At 41.2% G+C, this 22,909-nt stretch overlaps 1 protein-coding gene and 3 pseudogenes across 4 annotated transcripts in view; all 4 read right to left on the bottom strand.

Annotated features, from left to right (window-relative positions):
- The window catches only part of LOC308430566 (serpin B6), a 75,168-nt gene that overhangs the window by 50,721 nt on the left and 1,538 nt on the right, over positions 1–22,909 (bottom strand). Inside the window, exon 2 of the mRNA XM_080929747.1 lies at positions 12,790–12,898. The gene's annotated coding sequence lies outside the window, so the exon portion shown is untranslated. The remainder of the gene's footprint in view (positions 1–12,789; positions 12,899–22,909) is intronic.
- Positions 2,012–2,481, bottom strand: LOC308413686 (riboflavin kinase-like; annotated as a pseudogene). The gene has a single exon. The product of its transcript is annotated as a riboflavin kinase-like (transcript).
- Positions 15,663–17,065, bottom strand: LOC308439565 (small ribosomal subunit protein eS6-like; annotated as a pseudogene). The gene is made up of 2 exons: positions 16,991–17,065; positions 15,663–16,424 (listed from the first exon to the last, which is right to left on the bottom strand). The product of its transcript is annotated as a small ribosomal subunit protein eS6-like (transcript).
- LOC308439480 (ubiquitin-conjugating enzyme E2 C-like) lies at positions 17,260–18,497 on the bottom strand (annotated as a pseudogene). Its single transcript has 2 exons — positions 18,021–18,497; positions 17,260–17,354 (listed from the first exon to the last, which is right to left on the bottom strand). The product of its transcript is annotated as a ubiquitin-conjugating enzyme E2 C-like (transcript).

The following is a 22,909-nucleotide window of genomic DNA, read 5'->3' as shown; positions in this document are numbered from 1 at the left end:
AAGTATCTTCCAAGTCTTTTTCATCAAATACTTACTCAGAGCCTTTGCTTTCAAATTTTGATTTTTCAGAGCCTTTTCCCCCACTTATTTTCAAAACAACTTTTTTCTAGTTTTTTATTTAAATTTTTTCTTATATATTGATCATATTCTTTTCTTCCCGTAGCTCCTCCCCACCTCCCTTCCCACTCTTAAAAAAAAAAAAAAAAAAGGAAAATGAAAAAAAGTACTGTAAGACATAAAATATCAAAACAAAAAACTTAATAAAAGGTCTACCAAAATATTTTTAGGGAAAAATAAATCAAACTTTATTCCAAAGCATGCAACCATTCAGACTAATCAAAGTGGCACTGTACTTTGTTATAATACATCGATAACACAGGTTTTTGAAGTCTGGAGAATTAACTAAACCCTAAACCACATACCATATAATTCCAAAGTAGCAACTGCTTAACAAAATGCGATTAGCCATCAACATTGATATACTTAATGAGGACATAATTAACAATATATTCTTACTTAAAAACAAAAAACAAAGAGAAAACAACCCCACAAATCTATTTTGTACTGTCCATGTTTGTTTTTTAATTTTCCTACATAAATCTATTGATACTTAAGGCTTCCTTTAAATATGGGATTTCCAACAACAAAAATTCTATTTTGAAGGCCAGAGATGTTGCTCAGTCACAGAACACATTCACAGGACTGAGTGAGTTCCATTCCTCCCCACACCCCACTGCACACACATGCAGAGACCAAGTCTGTGTTGTGTGTGCCTATGTGTGGTTAAAATTACCTATCTGTTTTAGTGTACACACCCCCACTAGGCAGTGCTTCTGCCCCAGCAAACCTGTTGCCATTCAACAAATGATGATTCAGTGCATTGGTGAGCCCAAAGAAATTTGCAATGTCAGCCTTCTGCCAGCATGAACAACTTAAGCCACCAAGTTAGAGTACAGGAAACCAGCGATATAAAGATATGCAGCTAAAACTTTCTCCGTTCTGAAGCTACAAAGACTTAGATGAATATTTAATTATATTTAAGTACCTGGTCATAGAAAATTAATTTTACTTTGAAAACATAGGACTACACTTAAAAAGGGGGGGGTCAGGCTGGGCTGGGTTGAGTAGGAACTGGCTATGCCCGTTTCAATTCCAAGCAAGTCTATAAATGCAGGTTGTTTTATTTTTCTAAAAATACAACACATACTTGCACCTGAACACCATATCCTTTTGAGCACACACAAGCAACCTCTAGGCCACCTGGTTGTTGGATATGCCAAATGGGAAGAAAATAAACCAAAGTCATGAAAAATGTTAAAGAGCAAAAACATCTACTCTCCAAAAAGGCAACATATAGACATATGGCTTTAAGAAGTGAAGGGGTGGGGGAGCCTAGTTCAAGTAGTCACCTTGCCTAGCATAGAAGGAACTGGGTTGGCTCCTCAGTACTGTTCAGAAAAGCAATAGCCCTGATGCAGGGTGGTCAAGGCTACTTCAACCTGAAGTAACTCTACACAGAGCATTGGGACACTACCAGGAAGTGACTTCATGGGGAATGAGTGATTCAAGGCTCACAAAATTTGCAGGATTGTAAAAATATACTAATGCACAAAATAATGAAAGGAAGTCTAGATCTCCCTCCTTGGGCAAGCTGTGTGTGTGGTGCATTTGCTGGAAAGCTGCTCAGTAATACATGCTTGCCGGGCTCGCCAGCGCCAGCACACACAGTCATAAGAACTTCGGCCAGTCCTCATTTTCCTCAGTAACTTGCTTTTCCACCCACACCCACAGACTTTATTTTCATTACAAGACACTAGCTTTCTAGTGCTACATTTTAATCAACATTTTACATTTAGAGTCTTGATTTCTGAATGAATCTTTTAGTACTATGGGACATGATGGGGCTAACTGCTGGAGACCTCTTGACAACTACAGGGAAACACTTGGTTTAAAATATGACCAAGATGAGACTGTATCAGAAGCACTGAGACACTCGTGGGTGGACTTCCCATCAGTGACCATTCATAATTTTGCCTTTATAAACTTGGAAGAAACTGTCATTTTTGAGTTTCAAATGTTCTGGTAAACCCAGTTGTTTTTTAGCTTCTTCAATATCACCTTGAATTGCAGGAATAAGTGGCTCTAAAGAAAAGCTCTTTTTTTCAGGACTAAGGTAGCCAACAATGGCCACATTGAGAATTTCCCCCATAGAAATCCTCTTTGAAGGTATGGATGATGTGGGTTTCCATGGACTTTCTCACATTCTTAGAGTATGGGTTCCATCCTATGCTCACCACCTCTTACGGACATCTCCACTTCCAACGCTGGCCCAACCATATAATAAATGCCAGTGGACACATCGGCTGGAAGACTGTCTACTACTTGTTCAGGAAAATTGGCTGTGGGGATGCCCAGTTGCTTGGAGCCGCGGCCGAAGCCGCGCACCACCTGACAGTGGCAGAAAAAGGGCAGGCCACTCATGACTGACACGGGCTGCTCCTCGTGCCTGCGATGGAGCCTCTGTGAATGGGGTGCTCGGAGGACTAGCCACTAGCCGGGGATCCCTCAGGAGCTGGGCTGCTGGCAGGACAAGCGCCAGCCGCCAGGACCCAGCGGCTGCTCTGCCAAACAGTGACAACCGCGGGCGAAAGCACAGGTCTGTGGACCAGACAACCGGTCTGCTCCACCAAAATAGTTCCATGTTGCCCAACTACTCCTGGACATGCGGTCTGCCATGGAATGTGGTTGATATACCCAATGACACTCCACTGAGGAAAACTGATTTTCCCTTTTCTAGCAGGCATCAATTACGAATAGCTTCTTGGTTATGGGACTTTGTCCACCTTCCCTTCTCAATGGGGATTCTGTGCGGCTTTAACCTGTGCAGGTCCTGTACTTACAGGTTTGTTTATATGGATGAGTGTTCTGCTTGTATCTATCTGCATACCACTTTTGTGTCTGGTGCTTGCAGAGACCAGAAGAGTAGCCATGCGAATGCTGGTAATCATACCTAGATCCTCAAAAAGAGGAGTAATATATGCTCTTAACCAGTGAGCACCTCTCCAGCACCATCATTCTCATATATATATATGGGGCATGAGTACATGGAACTAAGACAACTTTTAGGAGTCGGTTCTCTCCTTCCATTGTGTTTAGAGACTGAACTATGGTTATCAGACACCTTTACCTACAGAGCCACCTCACCAGCATTTAGGTATCTTTTTTACACCCCCAAGCTGCTTTCTAGAGTAGTCTTCAGATTCTCCTTCTGTGGTAGTTCCCTTTATGTGGTTTTTGGTAAAATACTCTGACCAAAATAACTTAGGGGAGGAAAGGTGTTTTAGCTTACAACCCTAGGACACAGGGCTGGAGAGAAGGCTCAGCAGTTAAGAACATTTGCTGCTCTTCCAGAGGATCCAGTATTGTTCCCAGCACCCACACCAGGTGAATCACAACCAGCTATATTTCTGCTCATTTCTCCAGTTGTTGTTGTGGTGTCTCTTCTCCTATGACTGCAGAAATAGGCCCAAGCTTAGGATAAGGAAATGAGGTTTAAGAGGCCAATAAAAAATAAGCAATCCCAGAAGAAATGACCTAAATAATGCATCTCTTTCCCTCCCCCTTCCTCCTCCCCTTTCTCTTGTTCCTCCCCCTCCTCCTCCTGGAATGGGTTTGACAATTCAGATCTCTCAGTTTGCTCAGCAAACTGTAGCCACAGTGAGCCTGGAAGGTGGAGAGATAGCAACACCCACCTTTAGAGCCCCATTCTGGGGCCTTTCTGAACTGCTGGACACCACAGTCCTAGGAAATTAGAATTCTGCCCTGGTCCCCCAGCTCCCCACTTCTAGTACTAGATAAGAGAACAGGAATTCCAAATGGAGGGAACCTTGCTGCCTTCCCAGGTTTCAGAAATCATTACTGTTTAGGTTTTTTTGTCTTTTACTGTTTATTGTAATGCTAAATGCTGGCCTCCAAAATCTGGAGTGTGCACATAGCCTCTGGGACACTGCTCCCAAGTTAGTTGGTTCTAACTGGTGAGTAAATATGCCTTTTTTTTTTTTTTTAACTACAACTACACCTTGGGAGTTGATATCCTCAGCTTAGCCTCACACATCTAAAGACAGTATAAATTCTGCCTCCCAAGCAGAATCACTAGCTATTCCAAATTTGAGACTTTGCTCACATCTAATCAGCTACATCACCTGGCCTTAAATCCTGAATCACCATGGCAATAGGAATTGCTTTTTCACAAAGAGAAGGAAATACCCACCAACATGGTTATGTTATTAGGTACCTTTCCCTTAGGAACACGGGGCCTTTGTGACTTTGCAAAATCCTTGTCTCTGTGGAGTTCAGTTCCCTGAGCCACTCTGAGCAGAGGTGAGTAACAAAGAAAGAAGCTTTGCTTGGTGTCAGAAAGTAGGGGGAGTATGGGGGAAAATCCTAGCAGCTCCAGTCTTCAGAGGTCAGACAGAGATGCTGGCAGAAGTCTCTAAGTGGAGAAAACAAGCCCCAGAAGATTGCAAAATGCAAGGATCAGGAATAAGGTGGTTTAAGAGCAATTCCATGATGGAGGTGGTATAGGATCCTTGGAGAAACCGATCTTGTCCTGTAGGTTGATGCTAAGGTGATGATACATGATTGGACAGTAAAGAGTGGGGCAGGAACAAAGTTTTTGTAAGGCAGGAGAGAGGAGAAAGAAAGGAAGAATAATCAAGATGAGCCAGAGAAGGAGAATCTAGACCCAGGTGGTCTTACCTGGCAATAGGTAGATATGAATATTTTTAAAGGTTTCTATAGATCAATATGTCTTATCTAGGCAGGTGGCTTATATCTTTGTCTACTGGTTGTAAGCTTATTGTGTGGATATATTGTGGATTGAAATTTTAACATATAAATCTGATTGATAAATTATTGATTATTGAATCATGATTTTACTGGGCTGTGAGGAATGTGAGCAAAGTTCCTGGCTGGCAGAAAGACAGCTGGGAGAGGGTGGCTCATGGACCGAGTGGCAGAGAAACATCCAGGGCACACAGATACAGCTCAGAGGCCTGTCTCCGTGGGAATCTGCACCGGTAGCACATTTGTAAATATTTACCACAACATTGTCCCATGAGGCCCTCCCACTGATGAGTACACTAGGCCAACAGTCTTTTCCTTAATATCACTCCACTTGGATTACACCACAGCCTCTTTGTCTGGTACAGAAGTAGTTGGTCCAGCACCATTGAGAGCCATCTGGCAAGAAAACCAAGGGCTTATTCTATATTTATACAGAGAAGATGAAAGTATTTTAGAAATTAACTGCTGTTTGAGCTTTGCTATTTGTTAGCAGTACTAGTAATAATGGTAAAGGAAAAGTATCTAACATGTATGTATATATAGTGGATATTTAACATGTCAGGAGCTACTAACACTTTTTAGTTATATGGTAGTTCATTGATTCTTGTAATAACCTTGTAAGCAAGAAAAGTTGCCTCATTTTATAGGCGCAGACATTGAAGCAGACTCTTGCTCAAGGATCACAGCTATAAATAAGCAGATGTAGCTTTTGAACTTAGACATGGCTCTCCACTAAGCTGGTATGTGGCACTATGCATACTTGGTTTGTCTCACACATCTTCCTTGTCTTTCTGGTGGCAACACTCATTTCCCTTTGGTATTGTATCCTTATTCTGAGCTATGTTGTTTTCACAGTGGTGTTCCTTCTTTTGTACCCACTTGTGGCATCAAACAGACCTGATCAACCCATGTTCTATGGCCCAGAAATAACCCAAATTAAATTCAGGGACTGATCAGACCTACTGAGAAATAAAGCCCCTCCTTGCTGGAGTTGTGACATTGTAATTCAGAAACCATACATACAGATGCCAGCCTACAACCAAAGTCATGCTGAGGAAAAGATTGCCCAAGCTATAAAGAGATGCCTTTTGATGGCATCTGTTGAACATATGTACGTATGCTTGTCTGCAAAAGTTAGTCATCAGCTCTACACTTATGTGAGGCAATGATCTGCCTTTAGAGCTCAAGTTGGGGTTATATTTGTATCAAATCCAATGAAAGAAATCTGAGTAAATCAACAGATATTATATAAAAACCAGTAAAACTTAAAGCCATACTAGTTATTAAAATCCTTTTCTCCCCAGATGGGTTCAGTATATAGAAGCACCTAATAAGCAAAAGGAGAAGAGAAAAATATTAAGTATCTGTCATTTTAGTCCAGTATGACTGAGTGGCTTTAAGCATACCAGCCAGCCTTTTGTAGTATCAGTTTTCCCATCTGGAATGTAAAGGGGTATGACCTTCCATTATTACACAACTTAACAAGCAAGAAGACAGTGTTCCCCAGTTTCTGGAATATGTGACTGTGATAGGCAACTTGACTGGATTAACAATGCTTAAGAGATTAGTGGAGTAGATCTCTGATATGTCTGAGAGCATTTCCAATAACAATTGGATCAGAAGGCTGTCCCTAACCAATAGATTGGCCCTTTAATAGATTTGTGTAATGCGATTTTTGAGAGATGTCAAAAGTTAGAAAGTGTTGTGTAGCTGGAAGAGGCAGGACACAAGCATGTCCATGGGGACTATATCTTGTCCTAACCTCTTCAGGAATTCCCTTTTCTTCCTGTCTAAGATGGCATGAATAGTACTCAATGGGCTCAAACTGTGAGCTAAAATAAACTTTCCACCTCTAAGGTTTGTCTCTTATATATTTTGGTCACAGCAATAAAAAGCTAATAAACTAGCTTCTTCTTGAGCCTCAGAAACAGATTGAAATCCTGTCTGGAATCTCAAAGTTCTGGTGCAGACCTTGGAGGGTGAAGGCTTCTCAAGCATGTGCTACAGTTTTCAGGAAGGTTTATCTTTATGATTATCTTCATTTTACTGATGGGCAACTGAGACAGAGGTAAAGCTACTTTACCAGGGTCCCATCACTATACCCTTTTCTGGAGCTCTTCTCTGGGCTGCTCAGGAACCCTAAAAATACATATCAGGAGCTCATGACAGAAAAAAAAACCTCCCTGCTCAGTAATAACCTGATGCTTTGTGAGTCAGAGATTATTTTGCTAGTTGTCTTAGTCAGTTTCTATTGTTGTGAAGAGACTCCATGACCACGACATTTCTTTTTCTTCTTAATAATTTATTTTTATTTTATGTGCATTGGTGTTTTGATTGCATGTATATCTGTGTGAAGATGTCAGATCTCCCTATAACAGGAGTTACAGACAGTTGTGAGCTCCCTTATGGGTACTGGGAATTGAACCCAGGTCCTCTGGAATTACAGCCAGTGTTCTATTTATTATTATTATTATTATTATTATTATTATTATTATTATTATTATTATTATTAACCATTCCTGCTGTTTATATCTCAAATGATATTCCCCCTTCCCAGTTACTCCTCCACAACCCCCCTCTGATCCCCTCTCTACCCTTTCCTCTTCTATGAGGGCGCTCCCCCACCCACCTACCCACCCACCCACTCACTCCCACCCCACCACTCCAGCATCCTCTTCCTATGCTGGGGCATCAAACCTCCACAAGACCAATTATATGTCTTTTATGTTTTTTATAAATTATATGCAATGGTAATACTTGGCAAATAATGTGTAAAATAGATAATCTAAAATAAAACAGCCACTTCAAGTGGCATGCATATATTCAGGTTACTAGTGTTAGCTAAAATAATAGAAAATAATGGCCAGCTTATTAGAGAAGAAAACAGAAATATTTTAAAAATCCAATTGCCAAAAAGAAAGTATGAATGGAGGAAAACTGACAGGTGTGATGCCATGTGTCTGTGACTCTAGTATTTGGGAGGCAGAAGGACCAGGAATTCAAGATCAGCTTCACCTCCATAGTAATTTCAGGGCCAGTTTATTATTTGAGATGTAAACAGCAGGAATGGTTAATAATGATGATGATGATGATGATGATGATAATAATAATAATAATAATAATAATAATAATAATAATAATAATAATAGAACACTGGCTGTAATTCCAGAGGACCTGGGTTCAATTCCCAGTACCCATAAGGCAGCTCACAACTGTCTATAACTCCTGTTATAGGGAGATCTGACAGAAAAGAAAAGACAGAAAGAGAAGGGGGAAAAGGGAAAGACAGAAAAGAAAGGGGAAAAAAGGAGGGAGAGGGTGTGATGGTTGTATATGCTTAGCCCAGGGACTGGTGGCACTATTAGGAGGTGTGGCCTTGTTGGACTAGGTATGTCACCGTGGGCATGAGAAGCCTGTCTCCTTCTGTTTGCCTTCAGATGAAGATGTAGAATTCTCAGCTCCTCCTTCACCAGGCCTGCCTGGACACTCTCATGCTCCCTCCTTGATGATAGTGGACTGAACCTCTGAACCTGTGAGCCAGTCCCAATTAAATGTTGTCCTTGTAAGAGTGGCCTTGGTCATCATGTCTGTTCACAGCAGAAGGCACATGATATACAATGGGGGGGGGGGGAATCAGGAAATGGGAAATATGGAAAAGAGTAACTCATACAAATACAGATACACCAGGTATTGTGTCATTTCCTTTACAACAGTCCACATACAGATGGTGGTCCCATAAAATTACTGTGGAGTGGAAGAATTCCGATTATAATGGGCATATAGCCTCCCTACACTGTAGTGTAGCACTCTACTCCTGTGTCTGTGGTGCTAGTATAGTGATTTTGATGTAAATATAAAACTCATAAACCAAAGACAGCTGGATTTAATTTTGAAATTAAGTTTGCCTGTCTTGGCTGACATTCTGGTCTATTTCTTTACTTTGTGATCCAGAAATACTAGAATTTTTCCTTCCTTTGTATTTTATACTTGAAGTTTACCTGTCTTTACTGTTTTCTTTTTCCACCATTCTCATCTTCCTTTAGATGACCTCATTTTAAATTCCAGCCCTAACTCTCTACTAATTTGGCCCCCATATAGTTAAATAAAAATTTTACTCTCTAGTCCTAGGTAGGGTGCATCCCTGAGACCTATAATTTTACCTCATTGGTTATAATCCTGCCACATGCCCTGTGGTCTCAGTACACTGCTTAGCAACATTTTTTTTTTTTTAATAATAGCTTAAACACATTGTGTTGGTTAATTTTTTCCTATGATAAAATACCATGCTGACCAAAAGCAACTTTAAAAAAAAAAAAAGAGTTTATTTTAGCTTATGGTTCTAGACAGAGAATGGGTCCCTAATGGTAAGGAAGGCATGGCATGCCCAAAGGAGATTGTTGATCACATACACATGCGGGATGCAGAACAAAGCAAACAAAAAGGGGGACTATAAACCCTCATAGCCAGCCCCTGGTGATGTACTTCCCCCTGCACCTACAAAAGACTCCATAACTTCCCAAACAGTACCTACCACTAACTGGGGAACAAGTATTCAAATATTTCAGCCTGTAGGGGCATTTCACAACAAATCATCACACCCATCAAAATCCAATATGTGACTACTGAAAACACATGAAGTATGACTTTTTTTCTTTTACGCTTATTCAACACAAAATAATCTTCAATTTCACTGAGTTAACCATGTCCACAAAAAAAAAAAAAAAAAAAAAAAAAAAATCACCCTCTAAACTGGAATTCAGTTGCTAAGCCAGCCCCAGTGTCAGCTTTTTTGTTAGCACCATGGGGCATAGTCCGTCTGTAGGTGTCTCTGTCTGCCTCCTCTCTTGTGAATCTTGCAGGTGGTTCACCCTCTAGAACTTTAGGCCAAGGCCCACCAGTCTGAGGATGGCTGTGGTGCAGGCTGTGGCAGGCACTATCTCCAGAGGAAGCTGGAAGTAATCTCAGAGATACTGGATGCCTTCATTTGTAAGGTACCAACAAAAATGCCCCAAGGCATCCCATTACAACAGTTATTGGATTAGGACGCTAACTTCTCACCATAATAGCCATTGACCCTGAAGTTCTTTCTCAGTAACATAGCACAAATTCATGTGTAGTGATCTGCCCAATCTGTTCTTGCCTCCCCTTAGCCTGACACCAGCCACCTTATCCAGACTCCTAACATGGTCTAGAAAGGGACATCACAAAGAGCTAGCATTAGATGATGTATTAACAGTGCATCTAATGAACACTTAAAAATACTTTCACAAGCAGTCAAGAGATCACAACAACCCTATTCCTGGTCCACCATCACCTCTAATTTTTCTTTTTTGAATTAAACCAAAATGGGTGAATGTTGGGATTCTGTAAACCCTACCCCTCAGTTACCTGGCAATAGCCAGGTATGCTCTGCCCCAGTGACCTGACACTATAAAAGGGGCTGCTTGCCCCCTCGTCTCTCTCTTGCCTCTTGCTCTTGCTCTCTTGCAGCCTTGCTCTCCCCCCTCATCCCTCCTCTTCCCCTTTTCTTCGCCTCTCTCTCTCCATGTGCTCATGGATGGCCTCTACTCCTCTATTCCTCCCCTCCCCCCTGCCTCTACTACCGTTTTAACTCTCTCATGACTTGAATAAACTCTATTCTGTAAAAAAAAAAAAATGCTTTCACAAGGTGGGGCAAGCCTTGGTCCTTTTGACTAGATAGTTCTTGGGAGGAAGAAAATTATAGAAAATGTTTGTAGTGTACTAACTCTTTTTCTGTATTTAAGTTACTGTGGTTGACATACACTTACAACTAAATTATGAACTAAAAATATGGAAGGAAGGAAGGTTGGTAGATCGGTCTTACAAGCAAAATGCTCCTTTACATAGCTTCAAGACTTGAAAGGCTGTATGGTCTTCATTACAATAAGGTTGGGTACATCTTATTTGCCAGTGCCGGGTGTTTGAACAATGTAACTGAGATCACAGGGATGTGGCAGGATTATAACTGATAAGATTAAACTATAGGTCTCAGGTCTCCATATCAAGGCACCCTATCTGAGACTAACTAGAGAGTAAAAAGGAGTTCATAGATGGCAATCTAGTTCTTAGGCATTAACTTCACAGAGGTTGCATGGTCCAAGGTGGAGGCAGGAAAGTAGAAGTGTGACTCTTAAGTGAAGCACACACCAAACTCCTGAGTGTTCTGAGAATCAAGTTTGGTCCTCAGTACCCATGTAAAAAGCATCTATAATTCCAGCACTCCTGAAATGAAATGGGAGTTTGCAGGCCAGCTAACCCGGCAGCAGCTGAGTAAGAAAGGCCCTACTTCAAAAAGACAGAAAACAGAACCCAACTCCTGAAAGTTGTTCTCTGATCTCTGCACACATGCCATAGCTGTGTGTTTCATACTGGCTAGTCTTGAAATTATTTCTGTGACAAAACCACAAATCCTAGTTTGGCCTGAGTTGAGATCCCTTAAGAGATTAGGGAAACTCCCTGTATGGTAGACTAAAGAAGTAGAACAGAGGACCTAGAAATATGCCCAAGCAACTACAGATACCTGATACTGAAAAAAGAAGAAGAGAGAAATATTCAGCCTCTAATACCCACATGTAGAAGAATGAAACTAGATCCTTGTCTGTCATTATGTAATCCAAATTGTATTGAAGATCTTATTGTAAAATAACTGATACTTTGAAACTACTAAAGAAAAATACTTCAGGATCTAGGAGCTAGAAAGATGGCTCAGCAGTTAGGAGTTAGTACTGCTCTTAAGGAATACCTGAGTTTGCTTCCTAGCACCCATACAGGGTAGTTAGCTCACAACTACCTGCAACTTTTGCTCCAGGAGATCTAACACCTCTGGCCTGCAAACACACACACACACACACACACACACAACTTAAAAAAAAAACCTCTTAAACAATCTAGACATTATTGATTACTTTTTGAATAATACTCCAATACCTCTGGAAATAACAAGAACTGAACTGCAAATACCTGATTTGTCTCATTGATCTGATAAGATCACCTGGTCCCTGATGTGCCTGAGCCTACAAAAGAGCATCCTAGATTAAAATAGATGTGACTAGTTAGTTCCTAAATACTTAGGGCTATGCATCTGCTGCCCTCTGGTGGCAGTCTGAAATTAATGAACTTGGGTTCAACTATAGGGCAGAGGGGACAGTAGAGCTATAAAGCCCAGCTTCCTGTAGAATAACATTTACTTCCTGAGGCTTCTGCACATTTAAGCCATGAGTTTCCCTTTTAGAGCTATATGTCCTGGCATTTAGGCTTTTCTCCAGCTCTGAGAAATCAACTACAACTGGTCCCTTGCTGATCAACAATACTTATTAAGCACTATCTCTTATCAGAGAAATGAAGCCAAAACTAGAAATAAAATATATTGCCCTCATAGTAATCAAAATCTATGCCTCACACCAGAAATATTTTAATAGCTACATGATAGTGTCTTTGACAGTGTGCTGTGAGATCTGACTAACTGAATTGTTTTGGATGGAAAAGGCAAATCTTTTGCACCACTTTTTCTATGGTATGACAAATGACCACCTAGACAATGATGAGAAATTCCAAGTTCAGAATCTCACAAAGTACAGCTAAAGGATGAGAAGCACAGGTGGGAAAGGGCATTAATCCAGGGGGAATATCTTTTCTACTCAGAGGATGAAACTGGGTTGAGAGTTCTAAGAACTGGTACTGAAGAAATGAGGAACATCGAGCTTTTACTACAAGAAACTACCTCTTCTACGTTTCCACCACAATTTGAACTTGACACAATAAAAAAAAATATCAGAAAACCTGTAGGTATCAAATTACATGGAAAATGACATTCTCATACCAAGACGAGGTTTCTTTTTAATAAACTGGTATTTAATTTTCTCTCAAGAACATTTAGAGTGTTACTAACTCATAGTGGGTAATTTTTAATCACTTCTCACCTACCTTTGTTATTTCCAGAGGGAGCTGAAGGTTCAGCATGAGACTCAGGCCAGTCCAGGAACACCACACTTCTGTGATGTTTAAGAGATGACTATGGTTTCTGAGGCTGCATCTAATAAAAGAAAGCAATAGTGACATGGTGGCCTCAGAAGACACAGACTTTGGAAAATAAAAACCAGTCATCACATGCCCCTTGGCATTTTGAGCAATAATGTTCAACACAATAATGTTCAACAAATAATGTTTGGCTATTAAAAAGTACAGAGTTGTCTAGAAATATTGCAAATGACAGATACCAGTGTATGGCCTATCAGCTCTCCATATACCTTAATATTTACTCGAAAAGCAAATATAAACTTAGCATCCTTCATTTGGGGAAGATTCTGGAGAGAAAAAAAGAAACTCTAAGCGCATACCCACATGCTAGGTGGGATAAGGATCTCTAGGAAACCTGCCCAACCATCATCAGCGTGGGCCAAACAAACCTAACTAGGGTCACCCTCTCTGTAGAGAAGCCTTAATTCAAGGGTGGACATTTGTGGTTATAAGTAATGTGTATCAGTGTCAGCTGACTAGAGGTGAATTGGGGATGATAAATATTGACACCTCTAGCTCTTCCTGTGAAGGTGTTTCCAGAGGTTTAACTGAGGAGCAATAGATTCACCTTGAATGTAGGCAGCATGGTCTACGTTCTCGGCCTGAACAAACGGAGAAGAGGGAGAAAGCTGAGTACTAGCATGCTTTCTGAGTACAGATGCAAAGAGACCAGCCGCCCATATCATTGCTGCTATGCCTTCCCTGCCACGATGGATTAGATTCTAAGCCAAAACTTAATGACCCCTTCCTTCCTTCCTTCCCTCCTTCCTTCCTTCCTTCTTTTTTTCCCCCTTTATGGAAAATTTACTGCAACACTCCAACCACACATTACTTTTTCTTACTTTTTCTTTTCAACATTTGATTGGATGCTAAAGAGTCAGGCATTGGCATGGGCCATGCAAAAACTGGAAAAAACTTTTACGTTCCTCTCTTCTGTGATGACTCTGGTCTTTTCCTTTTAGTACACATTCCAGATGGGCATCACAGGTCCTGTTAGCTGGGTGGCCAATTTAAGTTCTTCAGCAGAACTATCTCCCTTTTTGGAGCAGGCTTCCTAGGGAAAAGTATGAGCTTGGAGCAGTACTCCACCAGGCACTGCACATTGGCCTATAGTAATTCAGTGGATTTGTTTCACCTCCTTGGGTCCACAGAGATGCTGATGGTTTGAGCCATTTTCTCAGGGATACCAGCCAGCCTGAGTTCTTCCAGGCTAAAGCCCATGCAAGCCTGGACCCCAGACCAGACCATGATGTGGTATCTAACTGTATAGAACCTCACCGTAGGCCTGACGGAATCAGACAGGACAAGGGACCATGCGGCCTGCCAGACCTTGAATCTTCAGATCTTGCTAGTTGAACAACTGTCCACTTGTTGCTCCCAATCTTTGTGGCTTTCAGGATCAAGCCATACCACCTGAGTGCCACAGCTGCCTAAGGCCTCGAGGGAGAAGAGTGCCCCTTCCTTCATTAACTTGCTTTTGTCAGCTAGCTTGTCACAGCAATGAGAAAAAGTACCAATACAACCTAGCAAGAACTCCAGATGCCCAAATGACATGTTAGACTGTCTTTCACAGCAATGTAAACACTAGTCATGGAGCATAAAAACTGAGTAGAAAGAAACAAATATAAAAATTATTTTGCTAGTGCAGTCAAAATTTTTGTAGTCGCTTTTTTATTATTATAACAAAAATATGGGGCTGAGTTCTTTATAAAGTTGGGGTGTTTTAGTTCATCGTTTGGCAGGCTGAACGTCCAATAGTGGATGGCTCCATGTCTTTAACTGCCAGAGAATGTTTCAAGGTAGATGGTGTTACTATGGTGAGAACATGTGAGAGAGAGATTACATGGCAAGGTTAAAAGTATGAAAAGTTTGGAGGCCAGACTCACTCATTTATTTATTTGACAATAAAGTATTCTTGTTGCTACAAAAGAAGGCTAGTAGTGGTAAGACTCACGCTCATTAGTTATGTGTATAAAGCACTAAAAATAGTGTTTATGTTGTGGTGTCAGCTTTTATTATAGTTAGAGAAACATGATGTTTTCTAAGCCTGGAGTACTTTCCCCAGCCTACCAATTTTCCTAGAAAATGCCCAATGAAGAGTTCCACAAATAAGGCTTCTCTGAAGACTACACTCATCTTCTATATAAATGTCCAATAATATATTTTCAACAACACTATCCACAACAAAGGTTCTTTGTACATCTAATCACATGAAACAACATAGTAATTTTGATGGTGCACAGTGCTTGATTAACCACATGCAGGGTTCTAGATTCCACCCTTAGCACAGGGGGTAGAGGGGCAGGCACAAAAAGGCTAAGTGATTTGTCTTCAAAAATGAACCCAGCAATATGCCTTTCACCCTCATGCTGTCACCTCTAGCCCACTTTCACTCCTACATTTCTTGCATGCTCTAATCCAAGCAATAGGATGTTCTGAAACAACCTGAATGTGAACCAACTTTGCCCATCATGCAGTTTACTATTGAGCAGCTGTGAGTCAGCTTGGCTGGGATAAAGTACTGTGTCACTCCTAATGCTTGCTTAGTATGTGACTATGTGAACCTAGATATGTAACCCAGGTCTCACCCAAACTGTGCTACATTCCTATACCATGCATACACACATGGCTTGATGAAGTGATACTAACACCAACTGGAAGGGCCCCGTGACAGACAAGACATACAACTTAATACTGCAATCAGTGAAATTAGTACCACTTTCCTTTTGTCATCCCTCTTTTTTTTCTTCAAGGTCTGATTATTTGTTACTCTTAAAGAGTTATTTTTGACTGGACTCAGATTTAGAACTAGAAGCTCTCAGCGAGGACAGCCTACATCTCTTGGTAATCTGTTCCTGGTGCTTTTCCTTGGCTTCCTTCATTCTCTTGGCCAAAAGTTTAGCATATTCTGCAGCCTCCTCCTGTTTTTCTTAGTTCGTTGTTTCTTCAGAGCAATATGTCAGTGTTTGTGTTGCTAGACATGTGGAGTAACAAGATGCTGAATCTTGGTGCTTTGGTCCTGGGCTTCTTACCTTCTTTGTTTAAGGGCTTCCTGACAACATATTGGTGGACACCATCTTCTTTAGAGAGATTAAAAAGCTTTCAGATTCTACTAGCTCTTTTAGGTCCCAGCCAATGAGGCACAGTAGTAGTATCTGTCAGTCCTGGAATATCCTTCTCTCCTTTTTTTTACAATAACCAAGTTGAAAACACTCAGATTGGCATCCACGATGCATCCAGGTACAGACTTGTGCTTCCTTTCTCCAGTTCTCCTTGATCTATAAGCCCCTTACTCAACAGCAAGTGCACTCTGCCATGGATAAAATGCTTTGCTTCAGGGAAAACCTTGTTTGTCATTCCCACCACTGATCCAGACCACATAACCCTTCCTCTCTTCACCAAGAGCATCAGCAGCTACTTCTGTGGCCATGTGCTTCTCATAGAATGTACGAAGCTTGTGTTCATCATCCACTTCAGTAAGTTTCTGAACAGCCAGTAGCAGGGAAGGAGATATTGAACTTTATCTTGACACAGCCGACTGCCTAGGAGGCATCACAATAAAGAGGACCCCCTTTTGTCTTCTCTTTATCCTGGCAAGCTATGCTCCAGGCAGTGGTTCTCACTACAGTTTCCTTTGTTGCCCATTTCCCCAGGACATTTGAAAATGTCTCCAAACATTTTTGATGGTTACAACTTTGGATAGAAAAGGGTTCTGCTGTGCCTAGAGAATGGAGGTCAGAAACAGTTAAAACAACATATAAGATGTAAGACATCTTCACCTACCCATCACAACTCAGACCACCGAGAATCACCTGATCCAAAAAAATGAATAGTTAAGGAATTCATTATCACAGGAACAACCTGTGAAATTGAAAGCTCAGTTTACCTATACTGCCTCAAAAGATCAGGAAAAAGCTACTAGCAGTGGAAAGGAGAAGGAAGGTAAAAGACTGGCAATCGCCCTTCCTTTGTGGGCTAATCTTCCTGTAGGATGACTGGATTGGACAGACAGCAAAAGCTAAAAATTCTACATGTTTCATATTTTTTTCTTACACATTCTCTGAACAGTCTGATTAAGTACTAACCTAGCTGTGCCAGGGAAGATTACATGGATGTGTTTTAGCCACCAACTGAGAAGTATGTTTAATGAGTAATATTTAATGGGAAGATGATCAAAAGACATGGCAGTTGATACCCAGTTCAACTGTGCTCTCTTTCTACAGCAGATCTTGGCTTTTCCTTTTTTATATGTACAAAATAATCAACAGGTATTTATTTAATATACATTGTAAGGGTTCAAGCAGACTTAATTTTTAAAAAACAAATAAAACAAAAATAACAGCACAGCTTAGAAATCAAGGAGAAAGAACAGACAATCTAAGAAAGGCACGACACAAAAGAGCTGGACAGTTTGCACCAGGGCTCTTGTCTGGTGAGCTGCTTTGAATAGGTTTCTTGCAGGCATTTAAATGCTGGAAGAGAACATTTCAGGTCTTGGGTGAGTGATAGATGGGGGAGCCTGGCAAGGACCATTCTCCCTGTTTAACAGATACCCTGGTGTTGCAATCTGGTTGGCTCCCCATAGACTGGTTTTCAGAGTCCAGGAAAGTAACAGGAGATATGTTCCACCCACAGACGCTTAAGTGGCAGGGCAGATGCAGAAGAAGCCAACCCAGCCCCCAGGGTCCCTTTGAACATTGGCTAGCATACTGGCTAGTTTTGTATCAACTTGACACATCTGGAGTTATCACAGAGAAAGGAGCCTCAGTTGAGGAAATGCCTCCATGAGATCCAGCTGTAAGGCATTTTCTCAATTAGTGATCAAGGGGGGAGGGCCCAGCCCATTGTGGGTCATGCCATCTCTGGGCTGGTAGACCTGGGTTCTATAAGAAAGCAGGCTGAGCAAGCCAAGGGAAGCAAGACAATAAGTGACATCCCTCCATGGCTTCTGCATCAGCTCCTACTTCCTGACCTGCTTGGGTTCCAGTCCTGACTTCCTTTGGTGATGAACAGCAATATGGAAGTGTAAGCTGAATAAACCCTTTCTTCCCCAACTTGTTTCTTGTCATGATGTTTGTGCAGGAATAGAAACCGTGACTAAGACAGCAAAGATCACTTTGAGCTGGACAAGGTCCTAACCATGGGGTTTTTCCAGACCTCTGAAGCATGTGTGTTCAAAGGTCTATCAATGTTGGGTTCTCCTAGCAGGCTCTGGATAGAGAGCAAGATGATTCTGACATCATATAGTGCAGACCACTTATCCTTGAGGATGTCCAGACAGATGTTATCCTAGATGTCCATGTAGGGGTGGTAGCAGGGTGTGAGGAACTTCACTGTGGGTGCATTGTAAGGGTAGCCACTGGGGAACTCTAGAGAGAGTTTATACCTCAGGTCTTCATATACGGTGCTGGCTGCTCCGTGGATGGTCTCTACCCATTTGAACAGGTTGTCTGATTTAGGGAAGGCAGAAATTTGTCACCAGACATCATGAGGGTCATTAGCTCCTGCAGTAGCCTCTTGTCCACAGGGCCCCAGGCAGTGACCCCCACAGGGCTTGACTCCTTTTCAAATGGGGAAACACTAGCAGCAGCTGGGTCTCGGTTTTGCAAGGCCATCCCAGAGGTGCTGGCACCAGACTGGAGTAGAGATGAAAGGGCAACTGCCAATCTTGGCTTTTTCAATTGCTCTCTTCAACCTGTTAAGGAGAGATTTGGTGGGAGGAGGTGATAGATGAGTCTTGGAAGTTCCTGATGCTGTTCTTTCTCACATAAGGAAAATATGCTGATGGCTATTTTCTGCCTCCTAACTATGGCTGGATTAGAACTACAGGTTTCCCCAGCCAAGCTAAATGTCTTACTGTTGACTCCAAGGAAAAGTGCCATTTTTACAACTTTGCTGACTTTGAAGTCAGAGATGGTGATAACTGCTTAGAAAAGGATGCAGAGGAGCTTGGAGATGAATAGGGTATGATAAAGGGTACATAATGAAGTTGATGAAGCAATGCATTGTCCCTGCCTTCATTTCGTCCTCTGCTTAGCATATCATATGGTGTGCTAGTATGACCCAATGCATTCTAATTATGTTCAGTTTTCCAAAAGAAGCATCCTGGTCTATGTAGTCAAAGTGGTCTTGCAAGTTATTTGTATGTTCACAGAAGTCACCGAAGACAATATCGTTACAGCTTCCAGGTCCTGTGCTAGCACTAGGAGAGGGAAAGTGCATGCCCAAGCTTCAGGCTGACAAATAATTCTTGCTAGCTGGCTGCCTCCATGCCCTACCTAGCATGGCTCAATCTTTCTCCCTCTCCCTTCCTATCCCCAGTCCCTGCCCCTGCCCACCCACCCCCCAAAAAAACTATTCTTGAGAAAACTAAGTTTTTCTGATAATTAAATTAATCCCTTTTTCAGGCAGTACCTCTAATGAACTGATCACTTTTCTATTAGGCTCCACCTCTTAAAGAGTCAACCACTTTACCACAGCCACAGCTAGCACATGAGCTTCTCGGGAACACACTCAGAATCCAAAGCACTGCCTCTTATCCTGTCATCTTCATATATAAGCAAGTCAATGTGTATACTCATGTTCAAGCACAAGACAGAAATAGTGTCAACTGTCTGTCATCAGAAAATTAAGAAAGGTTATTCTGTTTCTGCCTTCTCTGCTGCTTTTCTTTGCTTCTAAGATTCTACTTCTTGCAGATCTTAATTTAGCTCTGATGGGTTCATGTGGCAGCTGCAGCTCTGCTCCTCTACATGAAGACCCCTGAGATCTCCCAGATCAGAGAGCTTTTATACTTGCTTGACATAATTCTTCTGTGGATAATGTTAATTGCTCCTTTTATAAATTTGTACGTTTTTCTATTGTTTTCTGTTTTTAGAAGAATCCCAATATCTTAGGACATATTTGCAAGGAATAATTTCAAAAGAGACAATATCTCTTTCTAGCAAAAAAGTGGCTTACTTTTTCTTTTATAAAATCAGTGAGTATCCAAGCTGTCTTCCCTTCCCATGGTAATGTTTGTCACCTTATTACATAATCTAGTTAATGTGAAATATCTATGGATTTACCACTGCTATCAATGGTTACTGAATATTACCAAATACTTTGATGCAAACTTATAATCACACTCTCAACTTTAACCTATTGGGGCAGGAAGTTTTACAGACTGCCTTAACTAATCTTAAACTAATCCTATGTATGAGAAACTTATATTAATCTGTATGTGTGTATACCCTGATGAATTACTTATTTTAATAATTAATTTAGAAGTTTTATATAAGCCTAATCATACACTACACCTGCCAGATGATCGGGTAGGACAGATAACTACCCATGGACCCTCCCCACTCTCTAGCTTCCAACAGACCCAATCCTCAGTTCCAATCCCTCCCCTCCCTAAGTCTGTGCCCCAGCCCCCAACTCTGGCAGACACCCCCACTAAACCACAGGCCACACCTGCCAGAAGACCAGGTAGGCTGCTTACCCCCTGACCTCCCCCATGCTCTTGGTCTCCTCTACTTCCAACACACACTATTGATACCCCTGGGAGACCTGTTCTCTTCTGAAGAGAAATGAAAGAGCAGTAAATCTAGGGGGAGGAGAGTTGTGTTTATGTGTATGGGTTGTGGAGGGATGGGAGGCTATGATCGGGATGTTTAATAAGAACAATAAAAATGTTTATTTTGATGAGAGAGAAAAATTTATATTGATGTTGCTGAGTTAGCCTATAGTTTTGCTTTTCATCCTTGTCTAATTTTCATATGAAGAGCATTGTAAAAGAGTAAGTTGGAGAATCTAGTCTTTTTTCTATAAATAACCCTGAATTAGCTGGATTAAAAATTAATCATTTGTTCCTTGGATTTTTCTTTTCAATCACCAGTTATGATTTGAATAAAAATAGCCTCCACAGGACCATAGGGAGTGGTACTATTAGGAGGTGAAAACTTGTTTAAGTAGATGTGGCACTGTTGGAGGAAGTATGTCACAGGGTGAGCTTTGATGTTTCAGAGGTTCAAGCCAGACCCAGTCTCTCTCTCTCTCTCTCTCTCTCTCTCTCTCTCTCTCTCTCTCTCTCTCTCTCTCTTTCTCTCTCTCTCTCTCTCTCCCTCCCTCCCTCCCTCCCTCCCTCTCTCTCTCTCTCTCTCTCTCTCTCTCCTACCTGCCAATTCAGATATAGAATTCTCAGCTACCTCTCCAGCATCACATCTGCCTGTGTACTGCTGTACCACTCACTGACAATAACGGACTAAACCTTTGATCTGTAAGTCAGCCCCAGTTAAACATTTCCTTAGAAGAGTTGCCATCTTTATGACATCTCTCCCTAGCAACACCCCTAACTAATACATCAATAAAAGTATCTAAATAAGAAGTTTTGTTTGGTTTTATAGAAATTCCGTAGTCAAAACAAACGGAGCCAACAAAAACTGAAACCTTGAAGACATAAAACAAATCTTCCTTCCTTTTCTCTTGGCTCCAGGCAGGGTACATTTGTGGAAGCAAGTGGCAATAAGCAACAAAAGCCCCAGATTTCTGCAGCAGACTGGAAATACAAGTCCCATAGAAGCAGAAAGTACTGGCTAGACCACCAGGAGGAAGAAGTAAACAGATACTACAAGGTGTATATAGATACCTGGAAAATCATTCCAGAGTCTCATTTCTGACCCTAATCAGCATGTCAAAGACACTGAGAACTAAAAAAAAAAATCTTTGGGCTAATTAACATACACATGGAACCGAGATCAGACTGCCTATCAGCATAATATAACTTGTGGCCTGACCCTCACTGTGTTGGTATCTGGATAAAGTAAAACTGGGTTCCTGTCCAAATGCAAGTGAGGGCAGGCACACGATAAAGTGAGAGCCTGTGATTGGGCAGTGGAAAAAGAAGGCGGGCTGAGAATTTTAGAGATGAGTAGAGAGAGTACAGAGAGACAGAGAGGAAGGGAAGGAGAGGAGGAGACAAGATGGAACCTATAGGAGGGAGGGGAGCACAAACCACACAGTCATAAGTATTGGAGATTTCTTAGACAGATGATTAAATATTAAGTATGGTGCATTTAATCCACCTAGGTGTGTGGCTTGTGTTTATATCGAGTTTTGAGCTTATTGTGTTTTGTGGGTTGAGAATTTACTGATATAAATCTGACTGATATATTACAAGCCTCTAGAGTTTTGATTTTTATTGGGTTATGGGGACTTGTGACAGCTAACCATGGCAAGAGAACTGAAAGATGGATGGTCACAACATGGGGTTAGTCATGGAGGTGGCGAGATCGCCAGGACCAGAGAGTAGCCGGTATCATCGTGAGATGGTGCCTTTTTTATACCTCATGCAACATAAAACTAACAACATTCCTCATAGATAGTGACTATGGCATAACATTATTGCCAAAATATTCATAATGCAATACAAAACTATTTGGCATTCAAGGTGCCAGTAAGTCCCAACTTGCATGGGAAAAAAAGAAATGCTAACCCAGATATTAGGTAGGCATTACTCATCTCTGAACAATAGTTTTGGGTCTTCTTTTCTAATGTTTATACAGAAGAACATACTCACCTGGCAGACCTTAAACAAAAATGTTATATTCATTGTCACAGTTATAAAGGTGCTACTATAGAATATCCTTGTCTTGCAAGATGTGATTTAGGCAATAACTTAAAAAAATGAAGGTGCATCAGAAGTCAATCCAAAGAAGGAGCTACTGGAGGTGGGCTTCTGGCCTCTGCATATGTGCAGTTTTACACACACACACACACACACACACACACACACACACACACACCCAATCCACCCTTGAAAGATGTATGTTCATTTGAGTCTATACCCTATATGTGACATTACTAAATCATACAGTAACCATGAACGTTTTGCATTCTTTGCAGGAATATACATGATTTTCAGTTATTGTATGTTTTCATTAACATCTGTGAATGTTTGGAATTTTGGGGGCATTTTATGTGTATGTTACATCAAAGTTAAATTTCCCTAATGTCTTTTGACATTAAGCATCTTTTTGATGCTTAT

This window comes from Micromys minutus (assembly GCF_963924665.1).
Source record: "Micromys minutus genome assembly, chromosome: 1".
Taxonomy (NCBI): domain Eukaryota; kingdom Metazoa; phylum Chordata; class Mammalia; order Rodentia; family Muridae; genus Micromys; species Micromys minutus.
This window is presented reverse-complemented; position numbering and strand designations above follow the sequence as displayed.